The following is a 22,658-nucleotide window of genomic DNA, read 5'->3' on the forward strand; positions in this document are numbered from 1 at the left end:
GGTTTTTTGTAGATACTCCATATTAGGTTGAAGATGTTCCCATCATTTCTAGCTTCCTGAAAGTTTTTATCATGAATGCAAGTTGCACTTCATCAAATCCTTTTTCTACAACTATCAAATTTGTCATATGATTTTTCTCCTTTATTTGTTAATATGATGATTTACATTGTTTGATTTTTAAATGGCAAACCATCCTCTCATTCCCAGGATGAACCCCACTCAGTCATGATGTGCTATCTATTTTAATTATTGCTGGGTTCAAATTGCTAAGACTTTTTAAGGAATTTCACATCCATGTTCATGAGAAATATTGGTCTATAGTTTTCTTTTCTTGTAATGTCTGGTTTTGGTATCAGGTTATGCTGACTTCATAGAATGAATTGAGAAGTGGTCTCTTCTCCTCCGTTTTCTGAAAGAATCCATAAAATATTAGCAACATATCTCCTTGAATGTTTGATTGAATTTGTGTAGCCACCTGGCCTGGAGTTTTCTTTCAGGGAAAATTTTAAATTACAAATTCAATTTTTTAAATAGATTAGGGCTATTTCTGATTTCCTATTTCTTATTGGGTCAGATTTGGTAATTTTTTTTCTTTGAATAATTTGTCCATTTTATTTATGTTGAATTTATTGACATAAAGTTGTTCATGATATTTCCTTATTTTCCTTTCATTGGCTATAGGATTTGTAATGCTGTCCATCTTTCATTCTTTATAATGATAATTTGAGTTTTCTCTTTTTTTTTTCCTTGACTAGTATAGCTAGAGACTTATAATTTTATTAATGTTTTCTAAGAAGTAAATTTTGGTTCCACTGAGTTTTTCTACCCTCTGTTTTATTTCTTTGCTTTCTGCTCTTATTTTCATTATTTCCTTCCTTCTTTTTACTTTGGGTTTAATTTGTTCTTCTTTTACTACTTTCTTACTCTTTACTAGCTTAAATAGTTGGTTTTAGATCCTTCTTCTTTTCTAATATAAACATTGAAAGCTATAAATTTTCATCTAAGCACTGCTTTAGATGCACCCTCCAAATTTTGCTATGTTGTGTTTTCATTATCATTGAATTCAAAATATTTTCTAATTTCTTTTGTGATCCATGTGCTACCCAAATGCATATTGTTTAGTTTCTCAACATTTCAGAATTTTTCAGATTTTTCCTCTTACATTTTTTCTATTTAATTCTTTTGTGGTTAGCAAATATAATCTATGATCTCCACCCTTTATATGTATTGATAGTTGTTTTATGGTATAGCAAACAGTCTACCTTGAATGTTCCATGTACATTTGAAAAGAATGTGTGTTGTGTATGCTACTGATGTTGAATGGAGTGTTCTGTTAACGTCAGTTAGGTAAATTTGGTTGACAGTGTTATTCAAGTCTTCTATATCTTTGCTGATTTTCTGTCTATTTGCTCTATCAGTCTTTAGAAAAAAGGTTTAAAATCTCTAGTTATCTTTGAAAATTTCTTTATTCCTCCTTTAAATTCTGTCAGTTGATACTTTATACATTTTGAAGCTGTCATTATGTGCACACACGTTTTTGATTGATATATTTTCTTGAAGTTTTATTTTAATTTTTTAAATTTTATTTTTTGATACACAACAGAGGTACAGATGAATTCACCCTAAATCATTAAGGAATGTCCTTCTTTATCTCTGATAATATTCCTTGTCCTGAAGTTAACTTTGTTTGATATTTATATAGCCAGATTTCTTATGTATCTTGTTCCATTTTTTTCCTTTTAACTTATCTATGTCTTAATATGTAAGGTGTGTTTCTTATAGACAACAGAAAGTTGGGTCATGCTTTTCTTTTTTTCAGGTGAGAAAAAGCTGAGTCTCTGCCTTTTAATTGGAGTGTTTGGGCCATTTACATTTCATGTATTTATCAACATGATTGGGTTTAAATCCCTACCATCTTGCTAGTTTTTTCTGTTTGCCATTTGTTGTTTTTTCTTCTTTAATTTATCATATTTTACCTTCAAAGAATTGAAGAGAAATAAAGGCAATCGCAGAGGACCCAGTTAAGAGTGCCCCATTAAAACCGCCAGAGTGAGAAGTTGCAATGCGCGGTTTCCTACGCTAAGGCTTGGAGAGGTCAGCTTTTCCTGACTGCTGCCCACCACCTCCTACCGTGGAGGCTGGGGGTACTGAGGGAGATGGAGCCAAGTCCTCCTTGCCCTCCCCCGCCCCATCCCAGGGCCCAAGTCCATTTCAAGTACTCACCACCCATCCTCCCCCCACACTGGGGGATTCACGACCACTTCAGATAAGCTGAAGAGCACTCCCCGAGGAGTGGGTTTGGGAGCAGGCAGCTCAGGATATCCTGGCACTAACAACGCGAGGGGTTCCCCCCAGTGTAAGCCAGTTTCCCTGCAGCACAGGGTGGGGGGCTGTGGTTCCCTGGCCCATGATCCTGACACAGTGGAGGGGCCCTGAGGGGGACCTGCTGGCTTCTGTTCCCTGCCGCATCTCACATCTCACTGGGAACCAGGGTGGCAGGAGGTGGCGGGGCGGCCGCCTGTGGAGCACCCCAGCCCACAGCCCTGCTCCAAGGCTCTCTCCGCTGTAGGTGCAGCAGCCCAGGCTCCCAGACTAGATCTTAGGGGCCCAGAGGCCAGAGAGCTGAGCAGCCTCTTGTTAAACCTCAAAGAGTTCTTTGTTCTATAGCTGAGGACCAAAAATTCAGGGCAGCCTGTCTCTTGGCTGGTTGCTTGGAGGTTGCTGGGAGAATCCTTCAGAGAGAGAAAAAGAAGTTTGGACCAAGATCACAAAAAGAAGCCAGTTCTTTTCTGCTTTCTGTTCCTTGCCTGGAGAGAGGCTCTGGCCACTTCCATTTTCTTTCTTTCTTTCTTTCTTTTGGTTTGGAAATGAAGAAATGGCTCCAAGCTTGCCTTTGGTGATTACCAGCCCGGCCACCCTGGGAAGCTTGGAAACCTGCTGGTACCTGGGCCCCTCCCTTAGGGATTTGGACTTAATCGGGGTGGGGTGGGACTCCCCAGGGGATTCTAACGTGGCACCAAGGTTGAGGGCCGCTGGCTTGTAACTCGGTATTTTACATGTTTACCTCTAGCCATGATGGAGAGGGGACAGCCCCTTTCCTCCCTGGCAGGGTGGGAGGGTGAGTACAAGGAGATCCAACGTCCACATCTGAGGCCCTTGTTCAATGGCCCCCTCAACAACAGTCTGATGCAGAGCAACGTTTGCTGTAATCAGTATCAGCTAATGCAGGGCCTGAGGGTGGAGGGTGCAAATACGACGAAACATCTCCCTGCCCCTGAGCTGCTGATGGTTTTCTCTCCCCACCTAAACCCTGATTAGAACTCTTAGGGCCTGGTCCCTCCAGCAAAGCTTTCTCTGATCAGCCTAAATCGCGTTCCTCTCCCACCTCCTTTCCCCTGGGATCGCTCTACCCTGGGGAGGCAGAAAGCCTTTACTGGGGCCTGCATTCACCTGCCCGACTGGACATGTGGACTCCTCAGGGCAGAACGGACCATTGGCCTCCTCCAAAGCCCCAGTGCCTTTCATGGGACAGGTGCTCAACACACATTCTTTGTGTAGCTGATTCTGTGAGGCCAGATTCTCCTGGAGGCCTCTGAGCCTCAATTTCCTCATCTATAAAATGGGAATATTCGCTTTGAAGAGTTGATGTGATGATTAAATAAAATGGACACTTTCTGTATCAGGCCACGTTCTAAGCGCTTTATTTGTATTAGCCCTTTGCCTCTTCACAAAACTGAAAGAGACAGGTCCTATTATTATCCCCCAGGATATCTGACAGGTCCTATCATGTGACAGCCAGGAAGCGGAAACACAGAGGGGTCAGTAACCAGCCCAGGGTCCCAGGATCGAACATGGCCAGGGAGGCTTGGAGGCTGCCCTGCCTTTCTAGTGGGCTTGGTGCGATAGATGAAGCCCTCGTTTCACACCAGCATCTCCTCAACCTTGCGGGGTTCGCCTTTCTCCCCAGGGGCCCACCCTGCATGCTGCCAATCATCGCCTCCCCGCGGATTCCTGCCTTTCTGGACTACATCCAATGGGCCTTGCTTTTCTCTTCCGAGAAGGCCCATCAAGGCAGCTGTATATGTTTTCCTTAACATCTCACGTCTGAGAGCAATCACGCCCCCCACCTGGAAGGCAGGTGGTTGCAGGCAGTGTTGGGTCTCACAGCCATTGTCTTCCTCCTGCCAAGCAGGGAAGTCCTCCGCACGGAGTTGCGTTTATTCCTTGGGAACCGGGTCTGGCCCTGGAAGAGGTCCCGGTCCTCCCTCCTTCTGCACTTCCTCTCCACCCTCTCTCTTCCGTTCAGAAATGTTGGTGGAAAACCTTTGATTAGTGGGACACTGGCCACACGGGACCAACAGGCCTTGGAGGGCTCACCTCCTGGTCCTCATGGGATGACCACAGCTAGGTGACCAGCGGGGAACAGAGGCGCTTGCAAACACCAATGGTTACAAATCCAGAGAAGACTTCGAAGAGGAGGTGGGGACTGCAGCAAGAGCCAGGGGAGAGCAGAATGCGCATGCAGGCGGGGAGGAGCAGGGCAGGCCTGGACGCTGGGAGGAACAGAGACATTCAGAGACATTCAAGGGCTGTGAGGCGTCTGTTGGAGCGGGGACCTGGGCGGAGCAGGGTTGATGAGCCCAGGCCAGAGAGCAGCTCGGGCTCTCCCTGATTTGAAGGACATGGTGCGTCCACCCAGCACGCTGTTTTCCCAAGGAGGTGGGAACCCATCGGTGAGTCCTGAAACTAATATAGAAGGCTGCACCAGCGTTAAAAAAAATCGAGTAGAAAATACGAATGCATTGCATGTCATAACAATAAGAATTGTTTTGTGGGATTTGCTTTTTTGTATGAGCAGCTGTGTGCAGGTGCAGGCTGGGTCCTCTCGGAAGATGCATTTCCTACCGAGGGCTGTCGCAGCTGGAGGCATGCTGCCGAGGGTCACGGCCCAGTGGAGAAGGGTCTGGGGAATGTTCTTGCAGCTTCTTGGTCCATCTCATGACTGCTCTGCCTGGGTGCAGAGGACGGGAGGGGCCCTGCCGCACCCCGCACCTGTGGGCTGCTGGCATTTCCTGAGGCTGCTGGTTGTTTGAAGGCTTAACTGCAACCTGCCGTGCAGCGGCTCTTGCTGAGTGCAAAGCATTTTTGAGGGAGTGGGGGTGGGGGTGCGGACTCTCCGCTTAATTAAAACAGGGAGAGGTTGACATGAGGGACCTTTAGTGGTTTTTGATCTCTCTCCCTCTCTGCCTGCTTTCTAACTCGAGGGGGGAAGAAAGCTTTTTCCTGCTCTTTCTTCTTCAACCTCTCCCATCTTCCCCAGACCTGGCAGGTGCCGCTGGGTGTTCTGCCTTTCCTGAGGCTCCTCCTCCTCCATCTTGAAAGGGCTGAATTCTGGGTGCAGTTTATACAGAGTGTTTTGTGCTGGGGAGATTAACTATTCACCCAGCTAAATAACCTTGACCTTCTAAAGAGTCTTGAAGGGTTTTGAAAAATATATCTGGTTTCCCTACAAAACAACGTTAAAATATCCCACTGCAAATCTGGAAAATCTCTATGATACTTGGCAAAAATGGAAGACATGTAGGCATTGGGGCAAGCAGGTCCAAGTTCAAGTCCTGGCTCAGTCTTTTATTAGCTGTGTGGCCTTGGGAATTTAACTTCCCTGAGCCTCTCTTTTCTCACCTGTAAAATAGGCTGTCGTGGGGAAGTATGAGATGAAACATACCAAATGCCCAGTGTGTGCTTGCTGGGATAAGTCAGTTGTGCTCAGACACACTGTGGTGGGATTGGAGATGTCATGGTTTGTGTCTCTCAAATCTAAAGCTGATCAGTAGTTACAGAAAGTTGGAGCCAAGAAGTAGATCATCCACCTGAGTCCCTTTATTTTGCACATGGGGAAACTGAGGTCTGGAGACATTAAGCAATTGCTAGCATCAGGTGGTGAATAGATTTAATAGCTTATACTTGTATCAAGGCCTCTGTTGAATTTATAACTAATCTCTCTGGAGAGTGCATTCTTCCCCACCCTGCCCCTTAATTCTCAGGAATGCACTTATCGTGTGTTCCCAATAAGCTGTGTGGACCAGCAGACCATCTGGTAATGGTGGTTTGAGACAGAGCCTGACTGTTCCCCAAACTCTTCCATTTCTACACCTTTTATCTCATTCCAGCAAAGCAGCAGCAGTCAGGGCAGCCTGGGGCAGCACCATACTTATTTTTCAGAGAAGGAAACTGAGGCTTAAGTGGTCAGTGGAAGTTCATATAGCTCATAAGTGGTAGTTATGTGGGTCCCACTCCAGTGTCTCCTGCTAACTAGTGACGGGGCAGTTACCCCATCACCAGGGAGACAGCAGCCATCAGTTAAATGCTTAAGAACAGAACTGTCAGCAGTGGTTCAACCTGGGAACCTGCTGGCTGGTGCTGGGTATCAAAGCACCCAATGCAAAGCACCTGTTGGTGATACATACCCTCCCTAAACCCCAGCGTGAGTCCCCTAGGCAAACAGTCCCTGCAAAGCACCACCCTGGCTGGAGCAAGACCAGCAGATTCATGGGACAGGTGGTCACATCCCTATAGACTACAGTGAGATGCATTAAGTTAAGCTCATTAGTCACTGTCTAAGGGAGGCACAGAGCCTGGTCCTCAGCAATTTCTCCACTCAGTGAGTGAGTGTGTGTCCAGGGCTCGCTCCTGCATGGAGCTGCACTTGCTCCCTTCCTCAGGGGCTGGGGACAACAAATCCAGACACTCCTTCATGCCTGCGTGAACCGTAAGGTGGGCTAAGGACCTAAGAAAATAGATCCTAAAGTGAATCAGGCCTGAGTGCTCTGGGCTCACTAACCCTGCCTGTGCTGAGGCCTTTAGGTCTGGTTTCCATGGTAACCTATAATCAGCCACAAGCTGGGCTTGGTTTCCCAAAGTTGTCTAACAGCAAATACCTAATATTTATTGAGAATTTCTTGAGGGCCAGACACTTTGGGATGAGCATGAGTGATCATAAATGATCTCATATGAGTCACACACCAACACCATCACCCCATTTTGTACGTGAGACCTGAGGCTCAGAGAGGTTAAGTCACCTGGCCAAGGTTCACACAGCTGACAGGTGAGCAAGCAGAGTTGGGGAGGGGAGACTCCGGCAACCTCGTGACAAAGACACATGAGAAGGGCGTCCTCCTATTTTTGATTGGCTGATGGAGCTAAGAGGAGGCAACTAGTGGTGTGTGATGGGGAAGGGTAGGGAGCTCTTACAGTTGGGTCTACAAGGCCCACTGGGAGCCATTGCCCAGGAAGGCATTTGAAGCTGGTGGTTCTTTACAGATCCAACACCCCGAAATTCTAGATTAAGCATGAAAGTCTGGTGAAGATCAAGGCTTGATCCCGGCCAGCTCCTGTTGGAGACGGGGAGCAACAGAAAGGAGATATGAATGTGGGGAGGGGGTGGGGAGTCAGGGGGCCAAGATGCAGGGAAGCTTGTGCCTGTCTGGGAAGCCTGTGGTCGAGGGAAAGAAAGCCTTTGCACGTTTCATTGTTGGAAAGATCTGAGTTCCAATCCCAACTGTGTTTGCCTGGGCAAATGACAGCACCTTTTTGAGTCTCTGAGCTTCTAGAATATGGTGAAGATGCAATGTGAGAAAGGATGCACCAGGCACATAGTGGGCACTAGATAAATATGACTCCTTCTCCCAAAGTGAGCCCACACTTGGTGTGCTGGCTGCATGGAAGCTGTTTTCTCGGGAAGACTGGCCACATACCTGAGATTGCCACGACCTCCAGGGCTCACTGAGCTCTGTGTTGCCGTCTCCCAATCTTCTTCCCCGAGACCCAATTCTACTTAAATATTGAGCACCTGCTTGGTTCTTGAACCCCTTTCAGCTGCAAGGATGAATATTGATCAGGTTGAGCCAAACCCCATCATTCTATTTCCTTTCCCAATGATGGCTTTAGACATGAACATGTGTAAGGTTTGCTGGGGGCTTCTGGGAAGGTTTTGCTTCCCCTTAACAAAGGTTATGAGGTAGGGATTCAACCTTCTTACCTTTGGATGTTGTTATGTGAGGATGTGATATTTGGAGCTACAGCAACTAGTTTGTGACTAAGAGGAAAAAGCCAAGACAATTACAGAAGAGCTGACCAGGGAGACCTGGCCTGGGTAAACCACACTTCTCACTGCATTAGTTTCCTATTACTGTTGTAACAAATCACCACAAATTCCATGGCTTAAAACAACATAGATGTATTCTCTTACAGTTTCAGAAGTCAGAAATCTGAAATTGGTTGATCGTGCTAAAGCCAAGGTATCAGCAGGGCTATTCCTTCTGGAGATGGATGGGAGAATCCATTTCCTTACCTGTGTCAGTTTATAGATCCTCCTTCATCCCTTGGCCTGAGGGGCCTTTCTCCATCATCAAAGCACATCACTCCAATTGCCTTCTGTCATCACATCACCTTCTCTCCCGGCTCTTCCTGTGTCCCTCATAAGGATCCTTGTGATGACGTCGAGCCCACCGAGATCATCCAGGTTAATCGCTCCGTCTCCAGATCCTTCGTTTAACCACATCGGCAAGGTCCGCTTTGCCACATAGGGCAACATTCACAGGTTCCGAGGATTAGGATTTGCATGGATTTGGGGGGACATTACTCAGCCTATCGCACTAACCACGCCTGGACACCCTGCCTTAGGGCCTCTCTTTAGGGCCTGACAATTCTGGTCAGACATTCTTAGTGGTGTGCTAGTAAATATTTAACTGGTTTTCTGAATTAAAAAAAAAAAAAAAAACAACCCTGATTTGTAGCATTTGCCAATTTCCATGGTGTAAATACTCCCACTCTGTCTGGCTTTAAGCTACAACATGACTCACTGAATGTGAAGTTTAGAAGAAATGCTGACAATCTGCTCTAGCATATCATTGGACTGTTCTTTTGCCTGGTGCTCAAAAGTAGCCTAAATGATACATCCAGTGGTTATGGTGTTGTTTTACTTTAATTTGTAATATTCCACTTGCTTTGTTGCCAGAGCAAACATCCCACAGGCTTGTGATGCTGGTTGAGTTTCTGGGCCTCCCCAATCCCCTCTTCCCGGCCATCACCTCTGCTCTTGGCCAAAGATTTGACTGGTTTACAAAATTTTGAAATTGAAGCAGAAGTGTTAACCTTCCCAGGTATATTAAGGGTCTTTTGTTTGTTTTAACTTTTTTCAAAGACTTAATGTTTTAAGAGCAGTTTTAAGTTCACAAAAAATTGAGAGGAAGGTACAGAGACATCCCATATACCCCTGCCCCCCAACAGCCTCCCCAGTCGTCTGCATCCCCACCACAGTGGTACATTTGCTACAGTCCATGAGCCTTCACTGACACGTCGGTATGACCCAAAGCCCACAGTTTACACTGGGGTTCACTCTTGGTGTTGCACATTGTATGGGTTTGGACAAATGTACAATGACATGTATCCATTATAGTATCACACGGAGTATTTTCACTGCCCTAAAAATCTCCCGTGCTCCACCTATTCATCCCTGTCTCCCTCCAACCCCTGTCAGCCATCGATCTTTTTACTATCTCTATAGTTTTGCCTTTTCCAGAATGTTACATAGTTGGAATCCTGTGGGATACAGCCTTTTTAGATAGGCTTCTTTCATCTAGTAATATGCATTTAAGTTTCCTCCATAGCTTCTCATGTTTTAACTTTTCATTTTGAACTAATTATAGATCCAGAGGAAGTTTAAAAAATAATCTACCGGATGTCCCATATATCTGTCACTCAGTTTTCTGCAATGACAACATCTTGCATAACTATCATATAACATCAAAACCAAGAAATTGACATTGGTACAACACGTAAAGCTTGTTCAGGTTTCATCAGTTTTATACACACTTATTTGTGGGTATAGTTCTATGCAACTTTATCACATGTGGATTTGTACAGCTGCCAGGACAGTCAAGATGTAGAACTGTTCCATCACCACAAGACTCTGGTGTTAACCCCACTCACCCTTTCCCCATCCCTGACTCCTGGCAATTACTCATCTGTTCTTCATCTCTGTAACTTGATTATACCAAGAATGTTACATAAACAGATTCAAACAGTATGTAACTTTTTGAGATTGGGATTTTTTTACTCAGCACAATTCCCTTGAGATCTATCCAAGTTGTCGTGTGTGGATAGTTCGTTCTTTTTTATCACTGAGTAGTGTTCCACATCATGGATATACCACAGTCTGTTTCACCATTCACCTGCCAACAGACATCTCTGTTGTGTCTGGTTTTGGGCTGTTATGAATAAAGCTGCTATAAACATTCATATACAGGTTTTTGAGTGTTTACCACCCATAAGTTTCATTCCTCTGGGATAGATGTCCAATAGTAATATTGTGGGGTTGGATGTTTATATTTTAACAGTAAACGCTTTTGGAAAATTAAGGAGGGAATTCCTGAAGCAAGGTGGTCAGACACAGCAGGGTAGGGAAGATATTCTGAGCACCAGATTGTGCTGGGACTTCTCAGGTTACACCATGCATTGTGGACTTCAGGAAGGTGGTACAAGATGCCTGGAATGTTCTAGAACCAGGTACTGGTAATTCCTGCCATAGACCTTAAAGCCTGTGCCTGCTGCCCTGGGGACCTCGTAAATGAGAGATCGGGGTCCCTTCAGGAGAATTGAGTGAAGCTCCACCCCCTAAACTCTTCTCCCTCCTCCCCTCTCAGGCCTAACCCTCCCCATTTCTTACTGTGGGTCAACATGATTCTTGCTCTTTTCCAAGAAGGCTCCAGGCTGTGCCATTGGCGTCCAGCTCATCCTCACTCCATTCCTGTCATTGGCCTCACCCAGAGCCCCTGTCCCTGTCCAAATTCTAACCACCCCTCCTGGAAGCCTGTGTTTTCCAGCCATTACTGATTTCTCCTCGCCTTGATCTTATACTGGAAATAGTAAGTGGCTTTCAAACATTTTTTTAGTCACGGATCCCTTTGTTCAAAGGAAATCGTACCCAGAAATATACACAAATAAAACTGATAAGGGCAGAGCTGCTCGGATTAAAGTCAGGGTGGGGGAGGAGGGTGCCTGCGGCCCTCCCCACCGGAGCCTCCTCCCTTATGTGCACTCCTGTCGCCCCTCGCTGCCCCCACCTGCCTCTGGCAACCCCTGGGGCTTCCAAACTCCTTGCCTGGACAGTAAAACTGAGCATTTAACAAGATATAAATGTTTTATTCTTGCTTTAACTTTCTTGGGTTCTCTAGAATTCCCTCTTCCCTGTCTCTCTGGCCAGACAGCACCGGTTCTTACCCAGTGGGCTTTTGTCTCACTCGTGATGAGCCCCTGTCCCTCCAGCCTCCCAATAACAAGCACGAAATTCTTGGGTTGCTGGGTGCCAGGGAAAACGAACAGCAAACCACTTGCATTTGGGGGCTTCAAAGGCTACTGGGTGAGGCTGGAACCAGCCATCTGGGAGGTTCTTATTTCAGGGCTGGCTCTGCTGACAAATGTCTGTGTGGCCCTGCCTCAGTTTACCACCATGTATGATGATGGGGGGCTTTGCTTAGGTGGTATTTATAAGCTGTCTGGATATCTCTTATGTCGTATTAACAAGCACGTGTTGGGTGCCTGCTGGGTTACAGAGTGCCATGCTAGTGTCGAGATGGGAGCAGGAAGACATGAAGGAGACATGCAAAAGATGAGATGGACAAGAGGATGAACAAAGCAGGGGGGAGCGGGAGGGGTGTGTGTCTCAGGCTGGAGATGGCAGCTGCCTGACTCTAAGTCCAAGGCAGAATGTGGTGACACCACGACCTGATGGTGGAGCTTCCCTCTGAGTTCATGGCGAGGGAGAGGCTCACCCTCCTACCCATTCTGTAAGTCCATGGAGAGTAGAGACTCTAGTTCTTCCCTTCACTGCTGCCAACACTAAATTGTGCTCCATAATAACAATCATGGCTAACATTTATTACGGGCTTACTCTGTGCCAAGCAGTTGACATTCATTCTTGATCTTCACAACAATCCTGTAAAGAAGATACCATTATTAATCCATTTTCAGATGAGAACATGGAGGTTTGGGATTGTTGAGCAATATAACAACGGTCACGTGGCTACTGAGTATCAGTTAGGATTTCAGCACCTGGGTTTTTGCCCTGAGAGCTCACGCCTCATTCCTGTGCTAGACCTGCTGTTATCAGAGCTTGTTTAATTGGTTGTCAGCTTGGTGGGCTAAGAGAAAGAAGCCCTTCTTATCTACCATTCGTTCCTTGGTGAAGCTTGGGCCTCTCCTCCTCCCTTCCCTCTCAGTAGAGGGTGAACAACCCCAGTGGGGTGTTTTCGGCAGCTACCATATGACTAAGAACATGTGTTCCTGCTTAGGGGAGAGCCTAGTATTTACGTCTTTCCCATAATAAATCAACAGTCGGTTGTGTGTCATGTGGCGGGGAGTTCCTGCACAGTCATCCCCGTCCTCATTAACCTGATCATATTTATTATTGCTTCACCGTTGTGGGGAGCTCAGCCCGGCTCTCGGAACGCGGGGGGAGAAGTCCCCAAGGAGGTGAGTAAGGAGGGAAGAAATGTGAAGAGGTGTTTCGACTCTCGCACAGGAGCTCTGGTTGAGACTCAAAACCGAGGGATGGTTCCAGCATCTGCTGCCAGTCTGTCCTGGTGTCCTGCCAGCTCTGCCGTCTCTGGGCTGCAGGTAACAGGGACACAGGGAGGAGGGGATGAGGCCCGAGACAGCGTCACTGTGCCCGTTCCTTTGGCCATTTCTACGGCAATGAGCTAAGGCCCAGCAGGCCTTTCCAGGGGGAAGACACAGATCATGAACAATTGACAAAATATGAGTAATTATGTAGCGTTGGAAGGTGCTAAACACTCCGGGAAACAGAACAAGTGGAGCAATGTGGAGGAGTGGGACCATGGTTGGGGGGCTTCGTGTGAGTGCCCCGTATTAAATAGGGTGGTCAGTCATCAGGCTACTGCTATGGTCTGAAGGTTGGTGTTGTATCTCCCCACCCCCCCAAGTCATATGTTAGAAGACAATACCCCATGTCATAGTGTTAAAAGGTGGGGTCTTTGGGATGTTATTAAGTCATGCGTGCCCCCTCCTCATGAATGGGATTAGTGATTTCTAAAAGAGGCCAGCGTGGTGGCTCACGCCTGTAATCCTAGCACTCTGGGAGGCTGAGGCGGGTGGATCGTTTCAGCTCAGGAGTTCGAGACCAGCCTGAGCAAGAGCAAGACCCTGTCTCTACTAAAAATAGAAAGAAATTATATGGACAGCTAAAATATATATAGAAAAATTAGCCAGGCATGGTGGTGCATGCCTGTAGTCCCAGCTACTTGGGAGGCTGAGGCAGAAGGATTGCTTGAGCTCAGGAGTTTGAGGTTGCTGTGAGCTAGGCTGATGCCATGGCACTCTAGCCTGGGCAACAGAGCGAGACTCTGTCTCAAAAATAAATAAATAAATAAATAGATAAAAGAGGCTGGAGGGAGCTCCCCGGCCCCTTCCACCTTGTGCAGATGCAGCTACAAGGCGCCATCTTTGAAGCAGAAAGCAAGGTCTCCCCAGACCGGGGTCTGCCGGCACCTTGACCTTGATCTTTCCAGCCTTCAGAACTGCGACCAGTAAATTGTTGTTGTTTAAGAATGACTCAGTCTATGGTATGCTGGTATCATAGCAGCTGGAATGGACTAAAACAGGCACCATGTAAATAAGGTAGGCCTCGCAGAGTAGGCATGACAAAGGCGAGAGAGTTGGCCTTAGGGTTACCTGGCAGAAGAATGTTCTAGGCAGATGGCACAGCCAAGGCAGAGGCTTCATCCTGATGGAATATAAGCTGCCTGAGGGTAGAGAATTTGTTTTCTTCACTCAGCAACCCTTGATCCTGGTACCACGCTTGGCACAGGGTGGGCACGGAAATGTTTGCTGAGGGGATGAACTCTCAGCCTCCCAGTGCCAAAGCTAGGGCCAGCCAGTGTGGGGGTGGGTGTGCTTAAAGTTTCTGGCAGTGGTCCCTTACTCCGGCCTCCCTATCTGTGGAAAGCTGCCCCGGGCTCCAGAAATCCCCTTTCCTATGGCTCGGACACCCCGTTTTGTTTCCCTCCGCCTCCTTTTCACTTTCCCGTGGGGTCCCAGCCTGCCCGCTCCACACAATTCTCCCGCCTCCATGTTACCGCCCTCCAACTTGGAGCCCTTATCACACCCCCCTTTGTGTCCGAGCCAAGCTAAACCTATTCGGGGACTGTTGTGCTTTTTTTCATATTTCCTCGTGAGTCAGTTTCTCCAGCTTTATAATCATTTCTCCCCTGTGAATGGTTGGCAAGGAGCAGGAGCCCAGTCCTCGGCTTGGAGGCGCAAAGCCCTTCAGCACTCGGTGCAGGCTGGGCCGGAGGGCCTCCCACCCGCCTCTCCTGCAGGGTGAGGCCCCTGGGGAGTCGGGCTGGGGCCACCTGCTGGGTTAGCGGTAGGCCGGGCTCCTCTGCTGGCTTCTCTCCAGGGGGCTCCTGCTGGCTTGAAAAAAAGTGAAGTCAATCTCAGACTGGGGTGAGAGATGGGTGCCCAGCACGGGGGGGGGGCGGGCAGGAGAAACTCTGTCACTCAAACATTCATTAAGCACCTACTATGTTCCAGGCATTGCCTTAGTGCTGGGAACACAAAGACGCCAAAGACAAAGATGCGAGCAAATAACCGTGATGGAAATACTAAAGATGCTTTGGAAGAAGTTCTTGGGAAGGGTAACCCAGGAGGGGACAGTCCCATTTGCCCTGGTGACAAGAGGAATGGCAAAGGCTTATGGGACATTATAATGTCAGATTCAGAGCAAGGAATTTAGAGACAGAGATCTGGGTTTAGACCTTGGCTCTGTTGCTTACTAGCGGAACGACCTTGGGCAGTTTACTTACGCTGCGTAAACCTCAGATACTTTTTCCTATAAAATGGGACTAATAATGCCGACCTTGCAGGGTGACTGGGGAGGTTAAATAAGATGATGTAATAACTGGTGCGCTCAGTGTGATGGGAAGAGTCACGGTTGTAGACACGCCCCTGCCACTCGCAGTGTGGTCAGGGACGGGCAGCATCCGCCTCACCGAGGAGCTGGGGGTGAGGCAGGGTCTCAGGCCCACCCCAGGCCCACTGAAACGGAAGCCGCATTTTAACAAGATCAGGTGATTTAAGGTTTGAGAAGCCTCGCCCTAGGGGGCTGTGGGAACTTGTGACTCCTGGAAATTCTGTGTGCCATCGTGCGATATGTGCGCATGCGCGTTTTTCTGAAGCTGAGCGTCCGTTACTTTCACTTCCCAAAGGGGTTTGGGGAGTGCCCCGCCCAGTCTTGCGTTGCAGATCATTTCAGTGCAGAGTGGATGGGGACAGGGTGTCCAGTGTCCAGCTAGTGTCCAGCTAGTGTCCACCTAGTGTCCAGGTGAACAATGATGGGGACGTAAGGCAGAAATGAGGGAGAGAGGGGAGAGGGAGTCACAGACATGAGAACGAACAGGCAGGGAGGGGTTCCTCAGATGTGCCTGGGAAACTAGGAGATGTTTGGCTTGAATTTAATGGGCCCTCGGGGCAGATGGAAGACAAAGGTCATTCATAAGCAGGGTGACTTGCTCCTGGTGGCCTGGGCACGGTTCCTATTGTCCAATTTAATTATTAATAGCACCCTTGTTTGGGCAATATGTTTACCATTTCTATAACCTGTATTCCAGGCTTTTGTGTTCATCCAAATGGCCTAACTATTCTTCATGGATAGCTTGCACAACAAGTAGATGTCAATTTAAACTTCAAAGCACATTTATTCTAAAACCTAATACTGCGTTTGCTGTATGTGGGTTTGTGAAGATTTCATTTAGGAAAGAAGAGTTACTCTGCAATGACAACATTGGCCTCAGTAGCAACCTCATGAAGTTTCATTTCAACAGGACTTTTTCGAGCTTGTATAGTTTTCTAGGGCTGCTGTAACAAATTATCACAAACATGGTGGCTGGAAACAGTAGAAATAGTTTTCTCTTGTGGTTTTGGAGGCAGAAGTCCGAAATCAAGGTGTCAGCGGGCTCTGCTCCCTTGGAGGGCTCCGGGGCAGGATTCACTTGCCATTTTCAGGGTCCAGCAGCCCCCGGCAGCCCTTGGCACCCCCTGGTTCGTGGCTGCGTCACTCTGTCACTCTGTGGTCTGCCTCCATCTCACACGCTCCGCCCCTCTATGTCTCTCCTCTTCTTGTAAGAACGCTCACCATTGGTTTTAGGGCTACCTGGTTAATCCAGGATGATCTCACCTTGAGATCTTTAAATTAATTATAGCTGCAAAGACTCTCTTTACAAATAAGATCATGTTCACAGGTACTGGGGGTTAGGGCTTGGACATGTCTTTATGGGGATGATAATTCAACCCAATATAACGCCCTCAACCAAGCAGCACGTGATTGTGCAGTTTTCAGACCCCTTGGAAAGCTGGCTCTGGAGTCTGTCGGGGTGACTGTGGGGCTGGGTTTATCTTTGTGTGCAACCTGCCCACACCCGGTCCCCTGAGGGGCTGCCTTCTGCTGGGCACCTGTCTTAGGCCATTCGGGCTGATATAACAAAGTACCACTAACTGGGTCCAGCGAGGACCTCCTCCTGGCTCATAGATGGCCATCGTCTTGCTGTGTCCTCACATGGTGAAAGGGTGAATGAGGTCTCTGGGGCCCTCATGACTTAATCATCTCCCCAAGGCCCCACCTTCTAACACCGTTGCCTTGGGGGCGAGGATTCCAACATATCAATTTTGGGGGGACACAAACCTTAGACCACAGCAGTGCCCTGCTGGACGGTGCCAGCTCCACTCTTCAAAGAGCCCCTCGTGCATCCCTGTCTGCTCTCCCAGCAGCGCAGGGAGCCAGGTAGGGAAATGGGATCATCGACCCTGTTTGATAGGTGAGGCCTCTAGGCTTAAAGATGTTTGGGGACTTGCTGGAGGCCACACCCTTGAGCTGGAACCACAGTCCACACCTTCCAGTGTCGGCTTTTGGGAGCCTTCGGTTGCTCCTGAAGGACATTGAAGTCCCGGGACCAAGACAAGCAAAGGGGACTCATTCATTAATTCTTTTACGGTAGCTATTCTTGGGCAATATGGTCAGCATCCTCTTTAACAAAGTTCCCAGCCTTCCGCAGTGGAGAAAAGACCCATGATTAGAATATGTAGAAAATGTGGCACTGAGGTCCTCCCTGCAGCCCCACATCACAGACACATGGCCGCAGCGGCCTCAGGACAGACTTCCAGAAGGGCTGGCTTGTTGAGTCAATTGTTCCCCCGACTGGGAATTGGATGTGTGCGTGTCATGTGTCAATGTTGCATCCACAACAGGTGAGGGAGAAGGTCCCAGCAACAGGGCAAATGACCCTGGAGGGCGGCGCCTGGCACTGAAACCCGCTGAATGAATGGACTGCAGAGCAGATGAGCCCTGCTGCTCTCGACACCCCCAGCCTGCTGCCCAGGAGACACCAGAACTTGCTGAAAGGCCAGCGCCTTGATTACCTCCTGTTCACGGGATCAGTGAGGGAGGCACTCCCACCCTATTGCACAGCAGCTGACACTGGACAGGGGAGCCCAACAGCAGTTTCCTAGTCACATATACTCTCAGCCAGGGAAGAGGACAACACACACGAGGCAGGGCCACCTGAGGACTGTACTCAGGCAGGCACAGAAAGAACAGGCAGGGTGGTGAGCAGCAGGCTTTGTAGTATCAAGAGGACGAGGTAGCTCTTGGTTCCCATGGGAGGATGGGGTTGGCTTGTGTGAGTAATTCCACAGGTTGGCAGGGAGCTGAAACCCACTACTCGGGGACAAGCAGGGACCATGCCTGGCCCCCTTGATAAGGAGCATTGCTTGGCTAGGGGACCTTATCCATAGGAGCGGTGTGGGGAGGGGAACTTGTGGTTAGGCCCTTCAAACCCTCCTGGTCTCCCATCAGACATCAAGGCAGCACATAATATTGGCCTTCATTTCAGCCCTTACTCCACAGCCAGGTGAGGAGAGCTGTACATAGCAAGGGGTTTTTGTTCTGCAGTCTCTGCTGCCAGCACTTACTCAACCTTGGAGATGATACTTTTCAAGTCTCATTGTCACATACGCCAAGACCCTGTTGAAATTCATTGATTTCACTGGAATTCAGTAAGTTGGCTCATGCAGGGCTTGGAAGTCTTTATATGACATAGAGGTTTTGTTATCATGAGGTTTGTGTTAACCATGTATGATGGGTATATCTTTTTTCTCTCTCTCTTTTTTTAGAGACAGGGTCTTGCTCTGTTGCTCAGGCTAGAGTGCAGTGGCACAATCATAGCTCACTGCAGCCTCCAACTCCTGGGCTCAAGCGATCCTCCTGCCTCAGCCTCCCAAGTAGGTGGGACTGTAGGCCTGAGCCACCATGCCCAGCCTGACGGGTACCTCTTGATAGGATCTCATCTCTCTCCTGGTGGGATCTCCAGATGGACCCCTAGTACCTGTGGCTGAAGGCCCAGCTCAACCTTAGGGCACTTGAGTCCCAAGTGTCCTGGAGGTGGTTCAGACTCTGACTTTTGAGGGTGTAGGTAGCCGAGTCACCTAGACTCTGGGTCTTTGTTTTCTTTTCTGCACAAGATGATGAGTGGCTCAAGTATGTGTATCTGCAGTGTTATGTGATGTCTGTTATGTGATGCATGTTATATGATGTATGTTATGTGATGCATGTCATGTGATGCATGTTATATGATATATGTTGTGTGATGCACTGTTATGTGATAGGTGATATCTGATGTCTGTTTTGTGATGGTAGCTGGGGAGAGCAGCCTGTGCCAAGAAGCATCATCATTCTCAATCGAAGCAGTCTTTGGTTTTGTTACCACTCTGGCTGGTGGTCATCTCTTGGGTTGAATGTTCACTGTGTGCAAAGCCCCATAACTAGTCCCTAGGAGGGTGAAAAGGCTCAAGGTCCCTGCCACACATACACACACATTCACCTGGAAAAGACTCAGGACTCTTACAGGAATGCATGTGCTGGAGTGCAGATCAGAAAGACGGCCCTCATTTTCTTTCCTTGCCCCTACTTCTGTTTAAAGTGGGAAAAGAAGCCTTCAATAGCTTTCATTCTTTAGTTGCAGGTCAAATAAACCCATGTGAACTAGCATAAGCCGGAATGAGGGCTTTGCTCTAAGGATATAGGGCTTTTGTAAATTGAAGACAGAGACATCATTGTTCTAGTGATCTATTGCTGTATAACAAACCACCCCCAAACTTAGTGGTTTTAAACAACAATCATATATTGGTCCTAAATGTGCACTTTACATGGGGCTCGGGGGGAAGGCTCACCTCTGTTCCATGTGGTGTCACCTGGGTTGGTTTCACTGTGGTTAGAGGATATGCTTTCATGATGACACATTAACCTGGCCAGCTGGCACATTGGTGCTGGCTGTCAGTGGGCTGCTTGGCCAGAGCTGAGGGCTGGGGGCCTCTGTTCCTCTCTCCATGGACCCTCCATGTGGCATGCATCCTCAGAGCATGGTGGCTGGGTTCCAAAGATGAGTGTCCCAAGAGATAGAGCTCTGTGATCTAGCCTCAGAAATCACACAGTGGCACTTCTACCACATTCTAGTAGTAAGGGAAGTCACAAAGGCTCACGAGATTTCAAGAGGAGGGGATACAGATGATCTCTTGATGGAGTGGAAGGTTCTGGAAGGGCATGTGAGATGGAAAATATTGTAACCATTCTGGAAAATACAATCTGTCACATTTGTCATGCCTCAGAAAGGGCCTGGAAGTGTGAATGCAGAGGCTCATTCTCTGGTCTCTGGCATCCACTTGTCTTCGATATTGATTTCACTCTCTTCTCTCTCTGTAGATGAGCCTTTTCTGTTCTTTAGTCCCCATGGCAGCTCCTGACAGCCCCCTAGCTTATGAATGTTTGTGTTACAGTTGCAGTTTCTGCTGAGACAGACTGTCTTGGTCACAATTCCCAAGAGAAGGAGCCAGGTTGGCCTGGATTGGGTCAGGTGTCTATTCCTAGGCCAGTTGGCTATAGCCAAGGTCATTGTCTTGAAGTAGAAACAAGGTATATTAAGAGCATCTCTGTGGATATGGGCAGACATTTGACAAGTGTCAGTCTTGTAACAGTGACCTGTGAGCGGGACATGGCAGCAGGCTCTTAGGATGATGCTACTGACCTTCCAAGGATGACCAGTGAAGGAGTGGTTTGATATGGTTAGAGCAGGAATGATGGCTTTTTAATGGGCAGAACTTACACAGTTTTTCTCTGTCCTTGAGACATCAAACAGAAAGAAGGGGGCTTAATTAAAATAGAATAATCTTTGACTAGAATTTGATGGATCTGGGCGAGACCATCTGGTCTACTCCTTCTGTCTTCAGTCAGATAAAATAGTTATATCCTCAGATGTGAAGATTAAGGAACTGTAATTAGCAAGGGACTGAGAAGGGCCAGAAAATAAGCTCTCTTGCTTTGTGGTATAATTTTTTCCCTCTATGGACAACTTCCTTGGTATCTTGAAGCGGCTAACAATATAATGCAATCAATCAGTCAATCAAAACATCGCTAAGAGTCTGTGTGCCTCCTGCAAATAGGCTCCCTGCTAATCCTGGTGAGACAAGTATTATTATTACTCCCTTTAAAAGATGAGAGCTGAAATAACTTGCCCAAGGTCATAGGTAATGAACAGAAGAACTAAATTTGAACCCAGCCTGTACATTGAACCTTGATACCATCCATACTTTTCTAACACTACACATTTGGAATGGCTGCCCTGGCCATGGCCTCTGATGAGAGATCAGACTCGGCATTGTTCTGATATCATGTGACCCCTTCCAGCTCAGCTGATTGGACCAGAGGAAAGCACCTGACCCAAGAACAGCCAACCCATAGGCTGGCTGGTAGCCTATGGGGAGATCTGGCCTAGAACTTCCCCAGTAAGGGTAAGGGTAACTCAGTTAGGTTCCTTGGATTCTCTTCCTTTAGAATTTGAAGTGGAGATACAGAAATTGAGAGTCAAGCAGTTAGTAGTGAGGATAGAACCACATAAATAATCAAGTGCTACAGAAGATGCAAGAGAACTTGGTGGCTTAAGTTGTCCTGGGTCCTGGTCCTCCTTTCACTTTCTGAATTACATTTAGTCTTTGGAAACCCTGCATTTGGGGCTGTTCTAGGCTTGTGAGAGTCCCTTTTCTCACTGACCCACGTCCTTTAAAGTAAGTCCCTGTCATTTGAGGTAGCCCAAGCGAGTCTCAGATCTTTGCCATGTGCTTCTCAAAGGCAGTCAGGTTTTCATTGTGCAAATAGGAACAACTTGATTTTCAGATGAGAATGAAGGTAGTTACGTGAGGAAAGGTGCAAGGTGACTGTTCCAGTCGAGTGAGTGCGGTCTCTCTCTCTCTATCTAGAAAGAATCATCAGTACCTGGAAGAAAGGGTGAGATATTTGCCTGGTCAGAGGTGAAAGCATAAACTAATTAATCTCATTAGATCTGGTATTTTGTGATCCACTGATGAATGCTTGTCTGAAAACCGGATGACTCTGTGGGTGTATAAGTTATCTCATCGGGTTGAACTTCAGCATCTGTGAGTGCTTGTGGAAGTACAGCTAGTCCTATGCTATATTGGTCAAGACTGTTTAGGTTGTGTAGGAGAGAGACTTAAACAAACTTAAGCCAAAAAAAAAAAAAAGAAGAAGAAGAAGAAGAAGAATTAAAGAAAGAAATCTATTGGTGGGTCGGGTTCAGGTATGGCAGTATCTAGGTCAGTGCCCAACAGAACTTCCCATGATAATAGAACTCTTCTCCGTCTGTGCTGAGCAGTACAGTAACCACCAGCCATGTGTGGCTACTGAACACCTGAAATACAGCTACTGTGACTGCAGGACTGAATTTTTATTTTATTTAGTTTTAATCAATTTAAATTTAGATTTAAGTAGCAACATGTGGCTAGTGGCTATTGTATCGGACAGCACAGACTTAGATGCCCACGTTGTGCTGTATCTCACTCTCTTGGGGGTACTCCCATTGGCTTTTCGTAGCTTGTGTGTCCACGCCTGAACCAACCATATTCACAGAGATTGGGAGCTTTGCCCACGTCTGGGTCACATGGGGGCAAGGTTCACCTTGTCTGAACCACATGAAATGGGTCCCTTGTGGAAAGAGGATTTCTGTATGAGAAGAAGAGGGAAGGAGAAATGTGGAGTGGAATAAACGCTGTCCCCCAGAGACCACCCCCAATGGGCCATATGCCTTGCTGAAGGCCAGGAGAGCGGGGATGGGAAGAATGAATGCTCACCCGACAAATATTTACAGACACCCATGGTGCCAGGCCCTGTGTTAGATGCTGGGGACACTAATAAAGAAATCATGATGACAGCAAGACAGAAGAGCCCTGCTTATTCCCAATCTGATAGGGGAAGGCGTCTCCTAAAGGTAGAGTCACAAACCAGGGTGAAACATTCCAGAGTATTAACGATGAATGCACTGCTACTGGGACAACTCATCTTGTATTCGTTTAGCAAACTGCTGATATACTGAAAAGTGACTTCTGTATCCCCCCTCCTGAAGGCAGCATTAAGAAATTGCTTCAGTTCTCAAAAAAAAAAAAAAAGGGCTTAAAAAAAATCAGAAAACAAAGCCCAGTCTCGGAGAGGAGCCAGAGTCTGGCGGACGGCTAGGCATGAGTTG

The sequence above is a fragment of the Lemur catta genome, chromosome 15 (assembly GCF_020740605.2).
Source record: "Lemur catta isolate mLemCat1 chromosome 15, mLemCat1.pri, whole genome shotgun sequence".
In the NCBI taxonomy this organism is placed as follows: domain Eukaryota; kingdom Metazoa; phylum Chordata; class Mammalia; order Primates; family Lemuridae; genus Lemur; species Lemur catta.